Raw genomic sequence first — 17,636 nt, forward strand, 5'->3', positions numbered from 1 at the left:
CTGCACAAATCCCTGTTTGGGAAGAGGTGGTCAGGGATGTTGCAAACTGCAGACCAGAACTCCCCCTCTTGACCACACTAATCGATCTCTCCCATTAATTAGCCAAACTTGGTTATCAAGGTGAGGAAGCTCCTAATAAGACCCAGAGGTTTTCTTTAATTCTAAAGAGAGACGATTACTGATGTGCACACAAATAGGTCAAGCTAGCAGACAGAATACAGATTTCTATCCCAAAGCATCCCTCTTGAAGAAAAATCATGGTCAGTCTTACATCACTTTGTTTTCTTATTACAGGCAAATTTGGGGTGCATGTGGCAGCTGACCAGATCTTTGCCTTTTCTTCTGCTGCAAGTGAAAAGCCAGATGAACAGAATTACAAAGGCAAAACAAACCACAAAAGGAGAACCAGCACCACTGAAAAGACAGGAACAAGTCCTGCTGCCATGGGAGTTTAAAAAATTCCTAATGCTCAGAAATCCTTGTCCCTTTCAAAAAAAAGAAAAAAAGGTCTTTAACAGGTATTGACCTTGTCAATACAAAGAATCCATTTTGAAAGTAGGAAATGGGGGAAGGGAGAAAGATGCTCAAAATGGACACCATACAAAAAGCTGCTTGTCTGCCCCCACATAGCCTACCTATCTAAAAACATCCCCATCTTTTTAGTGAAGTGGGGTTTTTTAATTCATTCTGACCTAGGCTGTAGCGTACTGCCCTACAAGAGGGATCCACCTTCTGCAGCTCACAATGAATCAACATACCTTTTTACTATTTCTTGTGCAGTTCTTCTCCACTGAATATTACTCTGATTGTTAAAGTTATAGTGTTTAGATAGGGAAATTATTAAGAATATTTCATTTAATGTAGCATTTAACACAAGGCTTCTCTTTGGGTGATATTGCACTACTTTATTAAGCCATTGTTCTGCAAAGATGCGTGAACTTACCTTACTGTACAGACACCTCTGCTGGGTTGAGACCTTAATTATGATAAATCCAAACTTTGACATTTTCCAGAAATGCTGCTTCATCCATATATTCAAAGGGGAGGAGGGATGAAGGGAGAGATAGCTGGTTCTTTTCTATTACTCTTTTTTATTAATTATTGCTTAAATATTTGTTGAATTTATTTGCCATCTCTGAAGATGAATGTAAGGAGAATGTTTTAAGCAATGTTCCTGCATCCTATTAGATTTGTAAGATCTAAAACCCTTGAACACATGAAGATACCTGGAAACTAAGAGGATCTTTCAGTTACCCAGAACAAGGGGAAGATGTCAGATACAGTGGGGGAGTTCCCTCTCATCCCTCCAGTTCTGAATATTTAGCATCCAAGCATTTTCTTAAGCCTTTAAGTAGGAGCTAGAGAATTAATGCATCTATATATGAACACACTGATAAAATAACCTTAAATTTATATAAGATTAAATTATACTTAAATTGTAAAATACAACTGGTTTTGCTTTTATCTGCTCCAGATCAAATCTCTTACAATGAGATAATCCAGCTAGTTCCAGAGTGGGCACCATCTCTATTTTAACTTATTAATAAATCCCCGAACTGTTAAGTATACATCAGAGGACTCAAATCTAAAACACAGAGTTCTTGGAATCCATGTGAAATTAATATTGTAAGACTGTTGACACAAGATAATAAAGCTTTCTTATTGCTTATCGCTATTACTTTCTTACTGCAAAATTTCAGCCTTTCCAAATAGCAGCTGAAGACCGATCGTGCATGCTGCAGACTACTGAAAAGAATGATATCCAAATGGAATAAAACTTTATCCCAAGCCAATGTAGAAGCCAGTCTTCAGCAACTAATGGCATTTCCTTCAACGAGTGCTACCCTTCGCCTGCTGTCAAACAGAAACCTCCTTAGAAAGACAAATGAGTTGGGGATTCGAAGTAGGATGCTACTGAATGCAATTGCAAGCATGATTTGGCAGTATTTCTTCCTAATGTATTTCTTCCCTGCAAAGACACAAGTGCAGCATCTCAGAGCTAGTTTCACTGAAGCACTCCCAGAGCCAGACTTTCAGGCTGATTTTGCAAGGACAGGAATTTGGGAAGAGGTTTTTGACTGGTAAGCTGCACACACAGACACAGCATCCCACAAAACCCCCCGTACAAAATTCTTTTTACAGTTTAAAGTTGCACTGCTGCTAAGTTTCTTTGATCAGATCAAGAAGAAATGTATTTTGAAGTCCAAAATGCCTGTGTGCCTGAGATCACAAGTCTGTGAGCCTACTTAATCTGCAGCCTCATAGATATATATATACACACATATATATGAACAACTGATTTCCTAAGCTCTTTGTTCCACGCCTCCTCTCTCTTCCTCTACATAGTACAAAGAGTACAAGCAAAATGTGTCAGCACTACCTTCTTCAGGATCATCTCAAACATATGCTGAGAGATCTCTAGAGCAAAGCGAGACCATATATAGCAAGCAGCACTTTTGCTTTGCATCACATTGCGGCTCCAGCTTACAAGCCCCCAATGATTTAGGTGGGGCAATTTAAGATGTTACTAGGGAGCAGGTCTGGTTCACTGTCCAGTGTTTCAATACAATTACAGCCTTCACTTGTGATTTATGTGTACTTCAGAGATTGCTCTGCACTCTGCGTTTAAGTGATGACATCTAGGTAGATTAGGGTTTGGCAAGATTTCAAGAAAAGTATATAAATTTTTAATTCTTTTGTTCCAAACTAGAGATAAGCATGCCTGAGGCAACTCTGCAAGAGCCAGTCCCTCTCCAAGAGCCATGACCTCTTTATCACAGTATGTTGATTCAGCATGAGTGAAGATTCCAGAGAGCTGCTGAGCTCAGAAATCAGTGGGAATCAGGGTCAGGGAATTACAGCTTTGCACAAGATAGTGGAGCACTCCCATTCTGATCCTCTTGTGCCTCCCTGAATGCTGGGCAAGACAGAGTGATAGATATACTAGTAGGTCAGAAGGCAAAGATATGGATCACCCCTCAGAAGTACTGGTAAGCATCACCCAGAAATGCTCAGTGCCACTGGGCACTGAAGTGTTTTGGAGACCATTGCTATGTGGCTTTAGACATCCTTTAGGCACCAAAGCACCTTTAGAAAACTGATATCTGGGTATCTAACACCTATGAGACACAACAGGACTTCCAGTGTCCTTTGAGAAGTTCAAACTAGTTATTTTCTTCTCTTGTGTTGGTAGCATTACTGTTGTTCTGCTACTGATAAATACCCACTAACCTTAAACAATAGAAAAGATAAAGCATTTTCTGGGACTGCAAAGAACTGCAAATGGCTCACAGCAATTTCAGAGTGCTTAAAACATATATTTGCAAGTGTTTAGACATTTGCATTGAGAGTTATTATTGTAGACACTTATCTTTACAAAGGAAAACATTCTTCTCTGAATAGCCAATATTCTGGTATTATTTTAACCTGGTATTACTTGAAGCTGATACTTTAAAAAGAACAGTTTAATAATTTCAATGGCTTTTACAAGAAAATTTTGAAATGAAATCATATATGATATAGTTACTTCATTTAAGCGATTAAATACAATTCAAAAACTCAAGTTTTGGGGATGTGTCTAAGAAGTTACTTCATAAAATGGCAAAAATGCATATTCAACAGTAGGATAAAACCAAAATTAGTCTGGGATGTCACTTGGGATTTCATATTTTTCTTTGTTCTCTAGCTGTAACTTAGCCAGGTCAGTGTTTGGAGATGCTTTGCTCCTCATTCGTGACCTTCTTGCACAAATAACTGTTCTGCAATGTAAATAAGTGAAGTGTGTGCATTTCATTACAACTGCAGAGGGACAACAAATCCAAGGAACTGTGCATTTCTTTGGCCTGCAGGGCTGCATGTATGAACAAGACCTTTTGCACTTCTGCTGCCTGCCCAGCCAAGTTTCCTGGTCGCGGTACCAACCTCCCCAGCACCAACCCTCACGCCGGCATCAACCTCCCCAGCACCAACCCTCATGCTGGCATCTCCTGCTCATTCCCCTGGGCTCTTGCAGGCCAAGGCAAGGCAGGAGCAGACCAGCAGAAGAGCCTCTGAATGAGTCGTGGCTCCCAGCTCCCGTTCAGCTGTTGTCTTTGGCTACCTAATGGCCAGGCAGGAGAAGACAAAGCCAGACTCTTCTCTGGGGTGCTCAGGGACAGGAGGGGAGGCAATGGACACAAACTGCAACACGGGAAATTCTGACCAATTATGAGGAAAAGTTCTTTCACCATGAGAGTGGCCAAAGACTGGACCGGGTCTCCCAGGCTTGTGGATCCTCCACCCTTGAAGATATTCAAGCCTGAACTAGACGTAGCCCTCGGGCAACCTCATCTAACTGGACGTGATCTGAGCAGGGGCTGGACTGGATGACCCCCAGGGATCCCTTCCAGTCTTCATTACTCTATAACGCTACAGCCTAGAGACAAACTGCTTTTCAGAGGAGCTTCAGCTGATCAATACAATATCTCACTTGTTTGAGCAGGAGTTCCCAACTTGGATAAGATTATGCTTAATATTAGGTGAAATTGGATTTCTTTTTTTTTTTTTTTTGAGAAAACTCAGATCTTTCTTAGGCAAATGCAATCACACATTCCACCAGTACAGGGCTTCCATCAAAGGTACTTGAAACACTGTAAATATCATTAAGGATAATGATATCCATTAGCAGAAAATACAGGTGCATCTCCCAACTTCCCTTTATTTGAGTTTCGAGCTGGTAAAAGGTGCTGAAAAGAGGGAGGGATTATTTGCTCAGGCTGATGCCATGTTATTGCAGCTATATATTTGGCCGACTCCGAGATACAAAAGTGGCTCATACACGGTCAGCACAGAGCGCAGGAAGAGGACACTAGGTACTTCTGCACTACACACAGTCCTAAAAGACTGAATCCCCCAGGACTTCTCCCCAAGAGAACATAAGCCCCATGATACAGATCTATCCATGCTTCACTGCATGGCTACCTTTCCTTTACTGTTTGTCAGAGTGGATATAATGAAGAAAAGTAACATATCTGCCACTTAATAAAGGCAAATTTCTGCCCTGCCTCAAGGTTAATATTCAGTAATCGTTATGAGCCTGCATTTTCTGCATTGTTAATACATTCTTCTGTGACTCCCTCTCCTTTTTCTACTCAGGTTTTAACAAGTGAAAAGGATTTAAAAAAAAATACATTTAATCCGTTCTCTATGGAATGACTCATTGAAAAGGGGAGAATAACCTCGACTAATTATAGCTGCCAGGATTTTTACCTCCTGGTAAGTATACTAATACTCTTGCACTAATTGCAACTTTCCCCCTCCTCCTTTAAGTTTTCAATTCCAGTCTCAAACTGCTTTTTTATGGAAACATTTTTAAAACTCATTACCACAAGTCTTTTTCCCCCAGTGCAGATGCCAGGGGCTCTGGGGAATCCAGGGTTCTTCCTCCAGACCCTGCCATTTTCCCACCTCAAAGCTTGTTTGAAAGAACAGTCGCACTGTTGTAACCACCTTAACCTAAGGACGCATCGTTTGCAAGGAGAATGTCTTTCATTACACTGACTGATGTAGCTGGAAAAAAAAAGGCAGATTCCTCAGCTGAAAGGAGCCAGCCACAGAAAAAGACCTGCTCAATGCTGGACCAGCATATATGCCTATCAGTCTTCTGTTTGACTGCAAATTAAACGATAACCATACAGTATCTGGTAAACTACCATGGCTGATGTGGGTGTAGGGAGGAAGAGGCATGCTATATCCAATGAAATACAGTTCAACTCATTGCACCAAAAAAACCCAAATAAGTATCCGCATGCCAAAACCTGGACAAGACATGCATCACATTACAACCAGGACAGTCTTCCTACAAAATGCAACAGAGACAACACAAAATGCTTGTAAAGTACCAATTCATGTGACACTAGAACTGCACACGTGCATGCAGTTATTATTCTGACAGTTCTGAAACACTAAAATTCAGTTCAACATTAAGATGACTGGAAATCAGTGGTTTGATACAGCATAAGCTGCAAGGACAAATCCCTTCGTGGCTACCTGTCCTGGTTTCAGCTGGGATAGAATTAATTTTCCTCACAGGGGCTTGCACAGTGCTGTGTTTTGGATATAGTACAAGAAAAATGTTGATAACACACTGATGGTTTAGTTGTTGCTAAGTAGAGCTTAGTCTAGTCAAGGACTTCTCAGCTCTGCCAGGTGCACAAGAAGCTGGGAGGGGGCACAGCCAGGACAGCTGACCCCAACTGGCCAAAGGGCTATTCCACACCATAGGACGTCATGCTCAGGATATAAATCTTGGGGAAGCAGAAGGAAGAGGGGGATGTTCAGAGTGAGTATGTTTGTCTTCCCAAGTCATCGTTACGCGTGATGGAGCTTTTGCTTTCCCTATTAAACTGTCTTTATCTCAACCCACGAGTTTTCTCACTTTTACCCTTCCGATTCTCTCCCCCATTCCACTCTGGGGGGAGTGAGCGAGTGGCTGGGTGGTGTTTAGTTGCCAGCCAGGTTAAACCACGACAGTCCTTTTTGGCACCCGACGTGAGGCTCAAAGGGCTTGAGACAATGACAGGTTTGATTGGAATGTGCTAGATCGAATTTATAGCTGTTATTGCTGTTTAGCTATTAATCGGCAGGCTCCTGTGCTTGCCATGGGGTTTGCTTGCCTTACTGTACATTAGAGTCTGGTGCTCGTTAGTGGCTGCTTTTTCTTTCGCTGCTTGCTGTACCGCTGCACTGCTGATCATCTCACTCTGCTGTGCCTGGAAACATTTTGATAACTGCCATGGCCCTGTGCCTGGGCTGGCGGATGGCCAGGGCATCACTGCTGGTCTTGTGCTGCTGTCCTGAACAGGCTGGAACTCCGGTGTGAACTTGAGTTGAAGGAACTGTGACCTGGGGATGAGTCTGTGCAGGAGCAGGACACCCCGAGTTGGTGGTGTGGCCGTGAATAAGTCCACACCAGAGCAGGTATATCTCGAAGTGTCTGTGGCCATGGTTAAGTCTGTGCCACAGCAGGTACACCTTTAAAAGGATTCTGGCCCAAGGATGAATCCACACTGGAGGAGGTACACCTCGAAGCATCTCTGGCTGTGGATGAGTCCATGCTGCAGCAGGTACACCCTGAAGCATCAGTGGCTGTGCATGAGGTCATGCTGGAGCACCTCAGAGTGTGTGGCCGTAGATAAGCTAATAACAGAGCAGTGTAAGCATGACAGCCATGGGTAAGGCCATGCTGGAGCAAGTTCATTTCTGAAGGGACTGTGGCTGTGAGTAAGGCCACCTTGGAGCAGGTCTATCTCTGAAGGCATTGTGACCCATGGAGAAGGCCACGCTGGAACAGGTGCAACTGCAGCTGTAGATAAGTCCATGCCACAGTGGGTATACATCTGGAGAGACTGTGGCTTATAGATAAGGCTCCAGTAGATAAGCTAATAACAGAGCAGTGTAAGCATGACAGCCATGGGTAAGGCCATGCTGGAGCAAGTTCATTTCTGAAGGGACTGTGGCTGGGAGTAAGGCCACCTTGGAGCAGGTCTATCTCTGAAGGCATTGTGACCCATGGAGAAGGCCACGCTGGAACAGGTGCAACTGCAGCTGTAGATAAGTCCATGCCACAGTGGGTATACATCTGGAGAGACTGTGGCTTATAGATAAGGCTCCACTTGGAGTCGGTATAGCCTTAAGGGACTGCAGGCTGTGGATAAGTCCAAGCCAGAGCAGGGGCAAGAGGAAGAGTTCATCAAAATGTTAAACCCTGAGGCCTGGTCCAAAGAGACCAGGGGTGGAGATTGTAATGGAACTGCCTTTAAATTGTTGTAGCCTGGGATTTGAGTTGCATGTATGGGAATTTAGCAGGAACCCCTTGTTGCTGGCCAGGCTAGGAGCAAGGGGAGGAGTTCATTGCAATGTTAAACCCTATAAGCTGGCCCAAAGGGACCAGGGGTGGAGACTGTAATGGATATACCTTAAATTGTTGTAACCCATGACTTGAGTTGCAAGTTGTAGGAATTACTAGAGTAAGAGACACCTGAACCAATGGAGAACAAGCCTTACAAGAAGCAGTGCAAGTGCAGCAGTGACCTGAGCTGGCTTTGGTGCCCAATAACTCCATGCAACACATCACCTCTCCTGTCCTGAGTGACCAGCATAAGAGATGGAGCCCAAAGTCTTGGACTAAATTAACCCAGTGGACATTTTGTGGACATTTCTGGACATTTTATGGACATATTACAAGGGCGGTCCATGGACTAAGGGAATGATATCCGTGTAATATATCATGGGAAGGCGGGGGGGGTGTGGTTGGTTAATGAGGATGTATTGGATAGTGTGGAGACCTGAGCATGACATAAATTGTATGGAATAAGGGGTGGATACTGTCCTGGTTTTGGCTGGGATAGAGTTGGTTTTCCTCATAGTGGCTTGCACAGTGCTGTGTTTTGGATATAGTACAAAAAAAAAATGTTGATAACACACTGATGGTTTAGTTGTTGCTAAGTAGGGCTTAGACTGGCCAAGGACTTCTCAGCTCTCAGCTCTGCCAGGTGCACAAGAAGCTGGGAGGGGGCACAGCCAGGACAGCTGACCCCAACTGGCCAAAGGGCTATTCCACACCATAGGATGTCATGCTCAGGATATAAAGCTTGGGGAAGCAGAAGGAAGAGGGGGATGTTCAGAGTGAGTATGTTTGTCTTCCCAAGTCATCGTTACACGTGATGGAGCCCTGCTTTCCTGGGGATGGCTGAACACCTGCCTGCCCATGGGAAGTGGTGAATGAATTCCTTGCTTTGCTTTGCTTGCACACGTGGCTTTTGCTTTACCTGTAAAACTGTCTTTATCTCAACCCATGAGTTCCCTCACTTTTACCCTTCCCATTCTCTCCCCTATCCCACTGTGGGGGGAGCAAGCGAGTGGCTGCGTGGTGTTTAGTTTCCAGCCAGGGTTAAACCATGACACTACCAAATACTGCACCTTCACAAGCTCAGCAGCAGGAGAACTTCATTTGGCTCAGGAACCACTGAGCATGGAAGAGATTACTACAGCTGGCTGAACACAAAATATCATCTTCTACCACGATTTACAGCTGCAGGAGAATATATAGGATATTAATTTACTGGTATGAATTTTAGCAGTTCTGAAGGTTTTTTGGGTGATGGTGGAGGTTTTTTTGTTGGGGTTTTTTTGTTTTGTGGTTTTTGGTTTTGGGGGGTTTTGGTTGGTTGGTTGGTTTTTGGTTTGTTTCTTTTTTTAGCACATAGGGAAAGGAAACTACTCAGAAAGTGGTTTGAGAACAAAAGAACAACCTCTGGCTTCTACTCAGCAACCCCTGCCATCCTGACTGGTGGAAAAGTAAATGGCAAGTGCCCAGCTCTTCCTCACCCAGCTACCGCTGGAGCTGGGCGAAGCAGAACAAGGCAAAAAGGAAGCCTTTCACGCAGGCAAACCATCCGCCCTATACTGCTGCACAAGATATCAACAGGGCAAATGTTCCTCTTCCAGAGCTATCCACTGCTGCGGATTTGGACTTTGCTAGCCCAGGTAACAAAAGCAAGCCCTGGAGACAGGGGTACGTATTCAGCAGCCCTCCAGAAGCCCAGATGCTCTTACTCTAGCTGCTTCTGAGACACTATCCCCTGTAGCTGTAGAAGACATCCAGAACAGTCATAGGAAGTCAACGTTCAAAAGAATCGGCATTAACTTCCTATCATTGTCATTTTGCTTTATTTGCTTCCAGTAGCACATACCCTCACCCTTCCTCAACCCCAAAAATCCTACAAAAAACCCCACCCCTCTACCATCTGGGTGCTTCATCGTGTACTGAAGCAAATTGTTACTCCCTCACAAAAAAATCACAGTTGGAGAACTCATTAGTCTATTCCCTCGCCACCTACCCTTTCTCACGTTAAATGTGATCTGAAGCAATTGAGTTTCTAAGGCAGAGAGCGAAAATTTGCAATTAGAATAGTCCATCACCACAGGCCTTTCCTTCCTTCCTCCCACTCACCCACCCACAACCTTTAAGGGAAACAGTTATAGCTCACTGGGAACAGAGGGAAACACCTCACATTCAGCAGATCGAGCTCCTGCGCATTGCCCTACAGAAGTTCTTGCTTAGGCCAGGTGCACTGCACAAACACCACTCGGTACATACATCTTTGCACCCCAGTTGATCTTGCCCTGTTACTAAGACAAACTAAACCATGCTAATTAGAGGAACGTCAGCAAAATTTGTCAAAAGACCATTTCAGAAGTTAAGAGGTCCAAAAGTCAAAGCATGATAAAATTCTCCAGAGGAGAAAATGCTGACTGACCTCTAGGTGAGCTCACCCAGCTACCCTCCTGCGGAAAGCAGCAGAAGCTGTCAAAGCATTCGGCAGTTACAACAACAAGGCACTTACATGTATTCACAGTTCTGGCAACATTAAGGTTAATTTAACCTCCACAAACCATGCCAGCTGTGCTCAGACTATTATTTCTTCCCCTTCAGCTTGAAAGACTTTCAGCTCTCTAGATTCCCCCTCCTGAGTATGAGGAGGGGTGGGAAGCAACTCACTGCAGCCACCAATGACAAACTGTGCTGGTCTGCAGGTTATATGATAAAAAAAAGTTACCATATTAACCTGAAGATACACGTTTTACATCCTTTTCACCAAAGCAGGCACCTAATTACCTTGACTCACCTAAGCTGAGGTGTGCTACATCTTGGCAACGTTCTCATCTCCAAAAAGGAATGACACCCAGTATCCAATCCCGGGATCAGGACAAAACAAATCCTTCTTCTCCTATCTTGCTAGTAACCTTTTTTTTTCTAAAGCTAAACAGGATAAAAAACCCCTCTGTATAATAAACCTATTCTGCTAATTTCTTTCACAATATATCTAAAGTTCTAAATAATTAGAAGGAAAGTTAGAGGACTTTGTGCACTCACAACAGCAGATCTTGCCCAGCTAATTTTCCAAACGAATCGAGAATCCAGATCCAACCAGCTACACATTAGTCACTCGGCTAGCAAGGAGGACTTCACTTACATTAACGAACATAAGACTTCATCAAAATGTAGTTTTAAGTTTAGCAATGCGACAGAATAATCTATAGGAGGAGGAAATGAACATGATTTAAACTGCAGACTTGGTTATTTCTTGCTACTTATCACTAAGAAATTAATATAAATTAAAAATCAATATAGCAGGATAGCACGAGACAAATGCTAATGTCCATGAAGAAAGGACATGTTAGATCCATCACCCCTATGCTGCCAGGCACATCACTCTAATTCTGTGGGACTGGAGAGGGCAGGGACGAGCTGCTTTCCCCAGCAGAGGCAGAATTTGCACCAGCTTCCCCTCTGCACTTCCAGTTCTATTCCCTCATGCCCAAACCATCTTCTTATGTAGATGGGACCAGTACCAAGTTTGAATTTATGATAGTGAGGAAGCCTGTCAGAGCTACTCGAGCTATTTGCTTCTGTCATTAAGAATGACCAGAGTGAATGGGAACACATTTACAGTGTTTCATCTTAAGCATCATATCCTACATTATTTACAAGGCCTCTGATGACTCCAGTAATCTTGGTCAGTGAAAACCCAAATCATACCAGTCTCACGTGAAGAGCTGAAAATGAATGCGAAGGATGCGATACGTGACACTGACCACGCACTGTGCGAGAGCAGTTTTTCCATTCTTCAAATTTGACCTCAGCAATGCTTGTTGAAGTTATTGTGCAAAAGTCAGTACAAAAATAGTGTATAAAGCTCTTGGACAAAAAAGCATTTTCCTCACAGCTGCTTAGTATGAAGTTAAACTTTGACAGATTTATTACACAGTTGCACTTACCACAAGGAGGAGGAAGGAAAACTGGCGTCAAGCAGCTAAGAGAGATTTCTTCTTCTGTATGACCTGCAATTTAGCTACATTTCATATACAAAGTGCAGAAATTTCACCATCATGGCAACTCAGAAAATATTCATGATGGTGACTTGCCACATTATTTAAACTGGATTCATAGCCTCTTATTTTTTAATTGCACTAGGTAGGGAAACTATCTAAAAAAAAAAGTCCCATCACTTTTACTACTTTTGCATTCAGAAATACCAATCCTCTTCTGGTTCAGTAGCACATTTCTCATAAGCACACATATGCTTATTCTTCTATCAAAAAGGCAGCTACAAATACCTAACCTTCCAAGTATTTAACAGAATTAAGCATGTATTTAATTTAAAAAACAAACCAACCCACAACAAAACCCCAAGTGTCTTTCCCTTGTCAGTACCTCCCCAACAACAAAATTCCTCCTTAAATCCTAACTTGTTAGTCATTTAATGTAGACAACTATCTTTGCATGCATATGTAAAGATGACACTCCACTGCACCTTCTTTCCAACTACTTCATAGCGGCCTAAACATTTAATACATATTCCTTTAAAGAAATTTGAGTGAATTTATTGTATAAAATTATGATTGGCATGGTACAGAAAAGTTCCTTTTAATGCACATTTCCCATTAACTTGTACACAAATATTACAAGTATCAAGCAAAATGCAAAAGTCTTAAGAACTAATTCCATACTACAAAAGTGTTCACATAGTGAAGTTACTCTGGTTACAAAATGTCATGGAAATAAAAGCACTTCAAAATACGTGTTTGGGAAATGTTCTCGAATAATCAACACAATCTTAAGTTAGTTAAAAAATGCAAAGAGACACCCTCTTCAAAACACTATTGTTGATTTGGCAAGACGGAGCAAAGTTCAGATCAGTTCATTTATTGAAGGGTTGTTCTTTCCAAGAAACAAAAAAAATAAAAAACCTTTAGTTAAGAAAGGGCTCGATTATACTATGATGACAAATAACGTCATCAAAAAGTTATCTGGCTCTCTTGTTTTCACACAGGAGCTGTCAGAGGCAGAGATGTGTAAATGAACACTCCCAGGTATATACAGATTGCCTTTTCAAAAACAAACCAAACAAACAAAAAACAAGCTCCAAAACAACAAAAAGGCGGCAATCTGAACTCTGTTGTTTCATTTAACTAGTTCAGTTCCTTAGGTCACGAGACCCAAGAAAAGCAGTCTGCAAAGGATACATATTTAAAGAACAAAATTGAATTTTCACTACCAAGGAATGCGTAGATGTCACGCTATGCGAGTCCTGTACATCCTCACAGCAAGACTGTCAGAGGCTATCAAATCTCTGCTTCCCAACAGCCTCGAAGTCCTGCTATTCTCAACAAGACAAGAATGGTTGAACCCAACAAACAGCCTTACAAAAAGGAGGCACATTCATACTGTTAGAAAATAACATAAAAGCTTGAAGACTGAAAGCATCCTTAAAAACTTACATAAAATAACTACAAAATAAGCAATATATTACATTATTTTTGTATCAGATGACTTGCGCATGTTGGAGCGATTGAACATTGGTACGTGTATCTACATGAAACTCGCACATACAAGACATTGTGTTCAGGCATTATTGTTTTCCTTTTACACACACACACAAGTTGCTAGCAGGTTATCCAGTCTATTCAAATGCAGTGAAAAACAGTCCACAGCACATGTAAAAGGAGTGTTATCCAATACAGTGTTGTCTTGCAAAAATGGAGTCAGAATTCCTGAGTCTCAAAGACATTACTGTCCTCCTCCACTACTGGACTATTTATTTTTCCAAGGAGAACCTCTAGTTTTCATTTCTTCACTCTGATGAAATTTATAATAGATTGCATCTTTTAAAAAATGTAAAACTTTCAGAAAAAAACATGCCAACCAAAGTGAATTTTTAAAGCTTTTTAAAGGGAGGGGAGATTCACTTACAAAATAAAGGCCACCTTCATGTAAAGTTAGTACTGCCAGTATGCCATCTTTTTGTTTACAGGAGAGATTTAGCTCCCTGTTCTGGAAGCCTTACCACATGCAGTCATGTGAGTTGAAAAACTCCAACCTTTTAACAATTAAAAATATTATAAATAGGACTAACGTGGAACAGCCCTTTGTTACAATCACCAAGGTGGCAAAACCAATGCAAGAGTTAAGTCATGACGTCTCCTTCAAAGAGTCACTGCAATCTATTATAACTTCTGTATTTTCCCTTTTACTTTGCATATTACACAGTGTAACTTAAAATGTTATTTAAGAGCACTTCAGTCCCACAATGTAGGATTTAAGCTTGTGTGAATACATGTGCATGGCTCCGCAACATTTTTAATGACTTACAAAAATACATTCAACCAAACTTTTTATCGGGCTCTTTTTTTTTCTTTAAAAAAACAAAAATGAAGGAAAAGCCAAATGGTCCCATCATTAGCTAAATAATACACTCCAAGTTCTGGAAGCAATTCCAAAGCAAAAGCACATTCAAGAATAACATACATTGAATTGCATACTTTCTCATTCATCTTTATCAGTAATAAAATTCTACTGCATATAATTATTCAGCCTTATAAATAATGCTAAGCAGAAAAATATTTACCTCTGTGCTACTTTTCTCAGTTTATAGAAGCATTTCTCAGTTTATAGAAGCAAAGGAAAAAAACCTAAAGTGCAGACTACAGGCCATGACAGGCATAATAAATGACCAAAGGTGCAGCTGAATTTGCATTTACATCTTAAGTTACTTCACCATCTTTCTTTTCTTGCTAGAAGTCACCCCGTGTGCAACTGAAGAGCTGGTCGGTTGGTTTGTGCCACAGTACAACCTGTAACCACTTGTAATTTTTTTTTAAAACTAGTTGAATTGTCCATAGATATTTCTAGGCAACAGCTTAGGTTCACAAAACCTTAATATTAATACTTGAAATCACACAATATTGACACCTCCTCCAGAGAATGCTACTGTCCTTTTGTTGCAGTATGTGGTTGAACCAGTGATGCTCGGTTGACTGTCTTTAACAAGCGATGTCTTCATTTCCATTTCACAGGCTACAATAGCTGCATTCAGTTCCATTTGAGCTCGGTGAACAACATAAAACATGAGTCCTATGCTTATGACAATCTGCAAATAAAACAAAAGAGCATTATAGGCTGTATAAACTGTAAGCGTGAATACAAAGCAACTGTTCTGAACAAAACAAAAAGTCATCGACGCAAAGATTCATGGAGGCATCTGTTCACTCAATGCTTCACGGGGCAAGACATTAGAAGGGAGATGAACTTAACCGATGAGCAGCTCTGAACCTAACAGCGTAACTAGCATTATCAGAACACAGACATTACATAGAACTTAAATATTGGTATGAACTGAAAAGATATTTTCTTTCTTTCTGTTGCCATCCATACTTGTTAGAATGCACTTTCTCTCTTGGCAAAAACGTTTCCACAAAGAAACAACACGGTGTATTTCTGTAAGTCAAAAGGGGCCGTTTGGAATAACAGGTTGAAATCATACTGGGCATCTGTAACTTGCAAAACAGCAGAGACAGAGGATGATGCAGAGTAAAGGAAGTAACACTTCTTGTCCTTGCCCCTCTGGTGTCGAAGATAGCAGAGAGCAGCAGTGTCACTGTGCTTCTCGGATTTCAGAACTAAACAGGACAGAATCAGAGTTTGAGTGACTTATGGGAAGAACTGGATGGGAAGAAGTTGGTTTCTAGAGGATGGCTCAGGGAGAGGACAGGATGTTGGTGGTGTTGGGGGGTTTTCTTTGTTTTAAGGAGGAAATACTGTCCAAAACTAGGGGTTTAGTTCAGGTTTTTTCTCTGAATTTTATTGCTAAGAATTTTTAAACTTTCATGACAAAAAATATTGGGAATAAACCTAGACAATTTTTGCTTAGAAATTACTCCTTCAGTGATATTGGCATGCACTACACTCCCCAGAGGCGGCCTTTGGTTTCAGTAAAACACCAGTTAAGTTTTCAGCTGAGATCCTCCTTGAAAAAAACCAAAACAAACAAAAAACAACTTCAAATGAAAATCAAGCTGTCTCATAGTGAGAGTCCCTTTGAAAGAAGTAAATTCCTCTGTCTTTTTAAAGAACGTTTTATGAAACTAGCTGGAATCTGCAACTTCCTTTCAAAAAATCAAAAAGGTTATGTTGCTTACAACAGAACCTAAAGTTTTGAGTCCAAAATCTGAACTTCATTATTAACTGGGAGGGCTGTGTTTTCTTTAACATTAGGGACTTTCACTTAATAAAACATCTGTCAGCATGGCATAAAAGATGCTAGGATAGCACCAGCTGAGATGACTGACAAGTATGGTCACAGGATAACTGTGGCTGGAAGGCATCCTGGCAGTCTCTAGCCCAACCTGCTGTTCAGAGCAGGGCTGGCTGCAAGATCAGACCAGGTTGCTCAGGACTTTTGCCCAGCCAGGTCTTGAAAACTTCCAAGGATAGAGATTTCACCACCTTTCTGGGCAACCTGCTCCACTTCTTGACCATCCTTGTGGTGAAAAAGATGTTCCTCACGAAGTCAAGTCATACATTTCAAAAGCTGGCCAATGTAAAAGTCAGAAAGAGACTATGGACACCACGTTCTGAATATATAGGAAAAAATCCACTTCTAAAAGCTTACGCAAATATTCAAATTTGACTGGTTTTAGAAATATTACTACCAGTAGCCTAGTTCCCAAGATGAATAATTTAAAAAACACACACATGGACAACCATGAAATGTGAAGGATTTTTAAAGCTATTTACTAAATCAAAGTCCCATCAAAGCCCAGCTAGGCAAAACACTAGGCAGATGCCTGGCAGGAAGTGGGAGAACATAATAATTCCTCCACTAATGGCTCTCCTTCATTTATTCAGTCAGCTCCCAAGGATTGCTCTCAAGGAGGTGAGCACTCCTATTCAAACTGAGTAAGTCGCTCAGGTAAGCACTAGATGGAGAAGTGACAGTTATGTTACAACCCACATAATCTACAAAGGAGAGTCGACGTCATTTAAAAAAAAAAAAAAAAAACATCATGGGGGGAAAAAAAAAAAAAAAAAAAAAAACCACAAAAAAACACCTACCCTGGAAATAACATTTCACGACCAAAATGAACGCTGATCAAGTAACCGTTTATTTTCTCTTTGATCTATTGAGGCTATTTACCTCACATTTACAGACGCATTTTTAATACTCATGAACCTGTTCTATGAAGCCTATAAATTATATGTTCCATTTAAGAACACTCAAGCTAGGGGAGAGGGAGAGGTTTAAAATGGTCTTAGACTTAGTTTTGTATCTTAGCGTTGTTAAACATCAGCTTTATGATTGTAAAAACTGAGGAAGATAAATGACCGCAGTACCAACTGAAAGTCTGCAAACCATCATAACTGCTGTTCAAACACAGCCTGAAGTACCGACGCTGTCAGAGGAGGTTTTAATATATAATCTGGTTCTGAACTACTCATGACCTCTATGTTTGTAATGGTGTCAGACTTAGGGCTTACCTCCAAGATTTATTGACAAATTATTTCATCAGCTAAGATCATCTAAAGGTACTATATGCTTCTCATGAATGTACTCACTTGCAAAATCAGGATATTCAGATTAAGGCATTAGCAAAATGGTGTTTCTATAGCACTTTTCACCTTTAATACCTATGCAAAATCTGGAGGGTTAAGTGCTAACTGAACACTGCACAGGTGCTGGGTCTACGCACCCTGAGCACACTACTTCACAGCGGGTGGCACATGGGCTTTTGTGTGGGAGTGGTTTGACAAGTCT

The 17,636-nt window shown here is 41.4% G+C and overlaps 1 non-coding gene across 1 annotated transcript in view; it reads right to left on the reverse strand.

Annotated features, from left to right (window-relative positions):
* Positions 1-12,761: 12,761 nt before the first annotated feature.
* LOC104125808 overlaps positions 12,762-17,636 on the reverse strand; it is an 11,334-nt gene continuing 6,459 nt past the window's right edge. Inside the window, exon 2 of the transcript XR_004841944.1 lies at positions 12,762-14,972. This is a non-coding gene — a transcript (uncharacterized LOC104125808). The remainder of the gene's footprint in view (positions 14,973-17,636) is intronic.

This window comes from Egretta garzetta, unplaced genomic scaffold (assembly GCF_000687185.1).
Source record: "Egretta garzetta isolate BGI_Z169 unplaced genomic scaffold, ASM68718v1 scaffold154, whole genome shotgun sequence".
Lineage (NCBI taxonomy): Eukaryota > Metazoa > Chordata > Aves > Pelecaniformes > Ardeidae > Egretta > Egretta garzetta.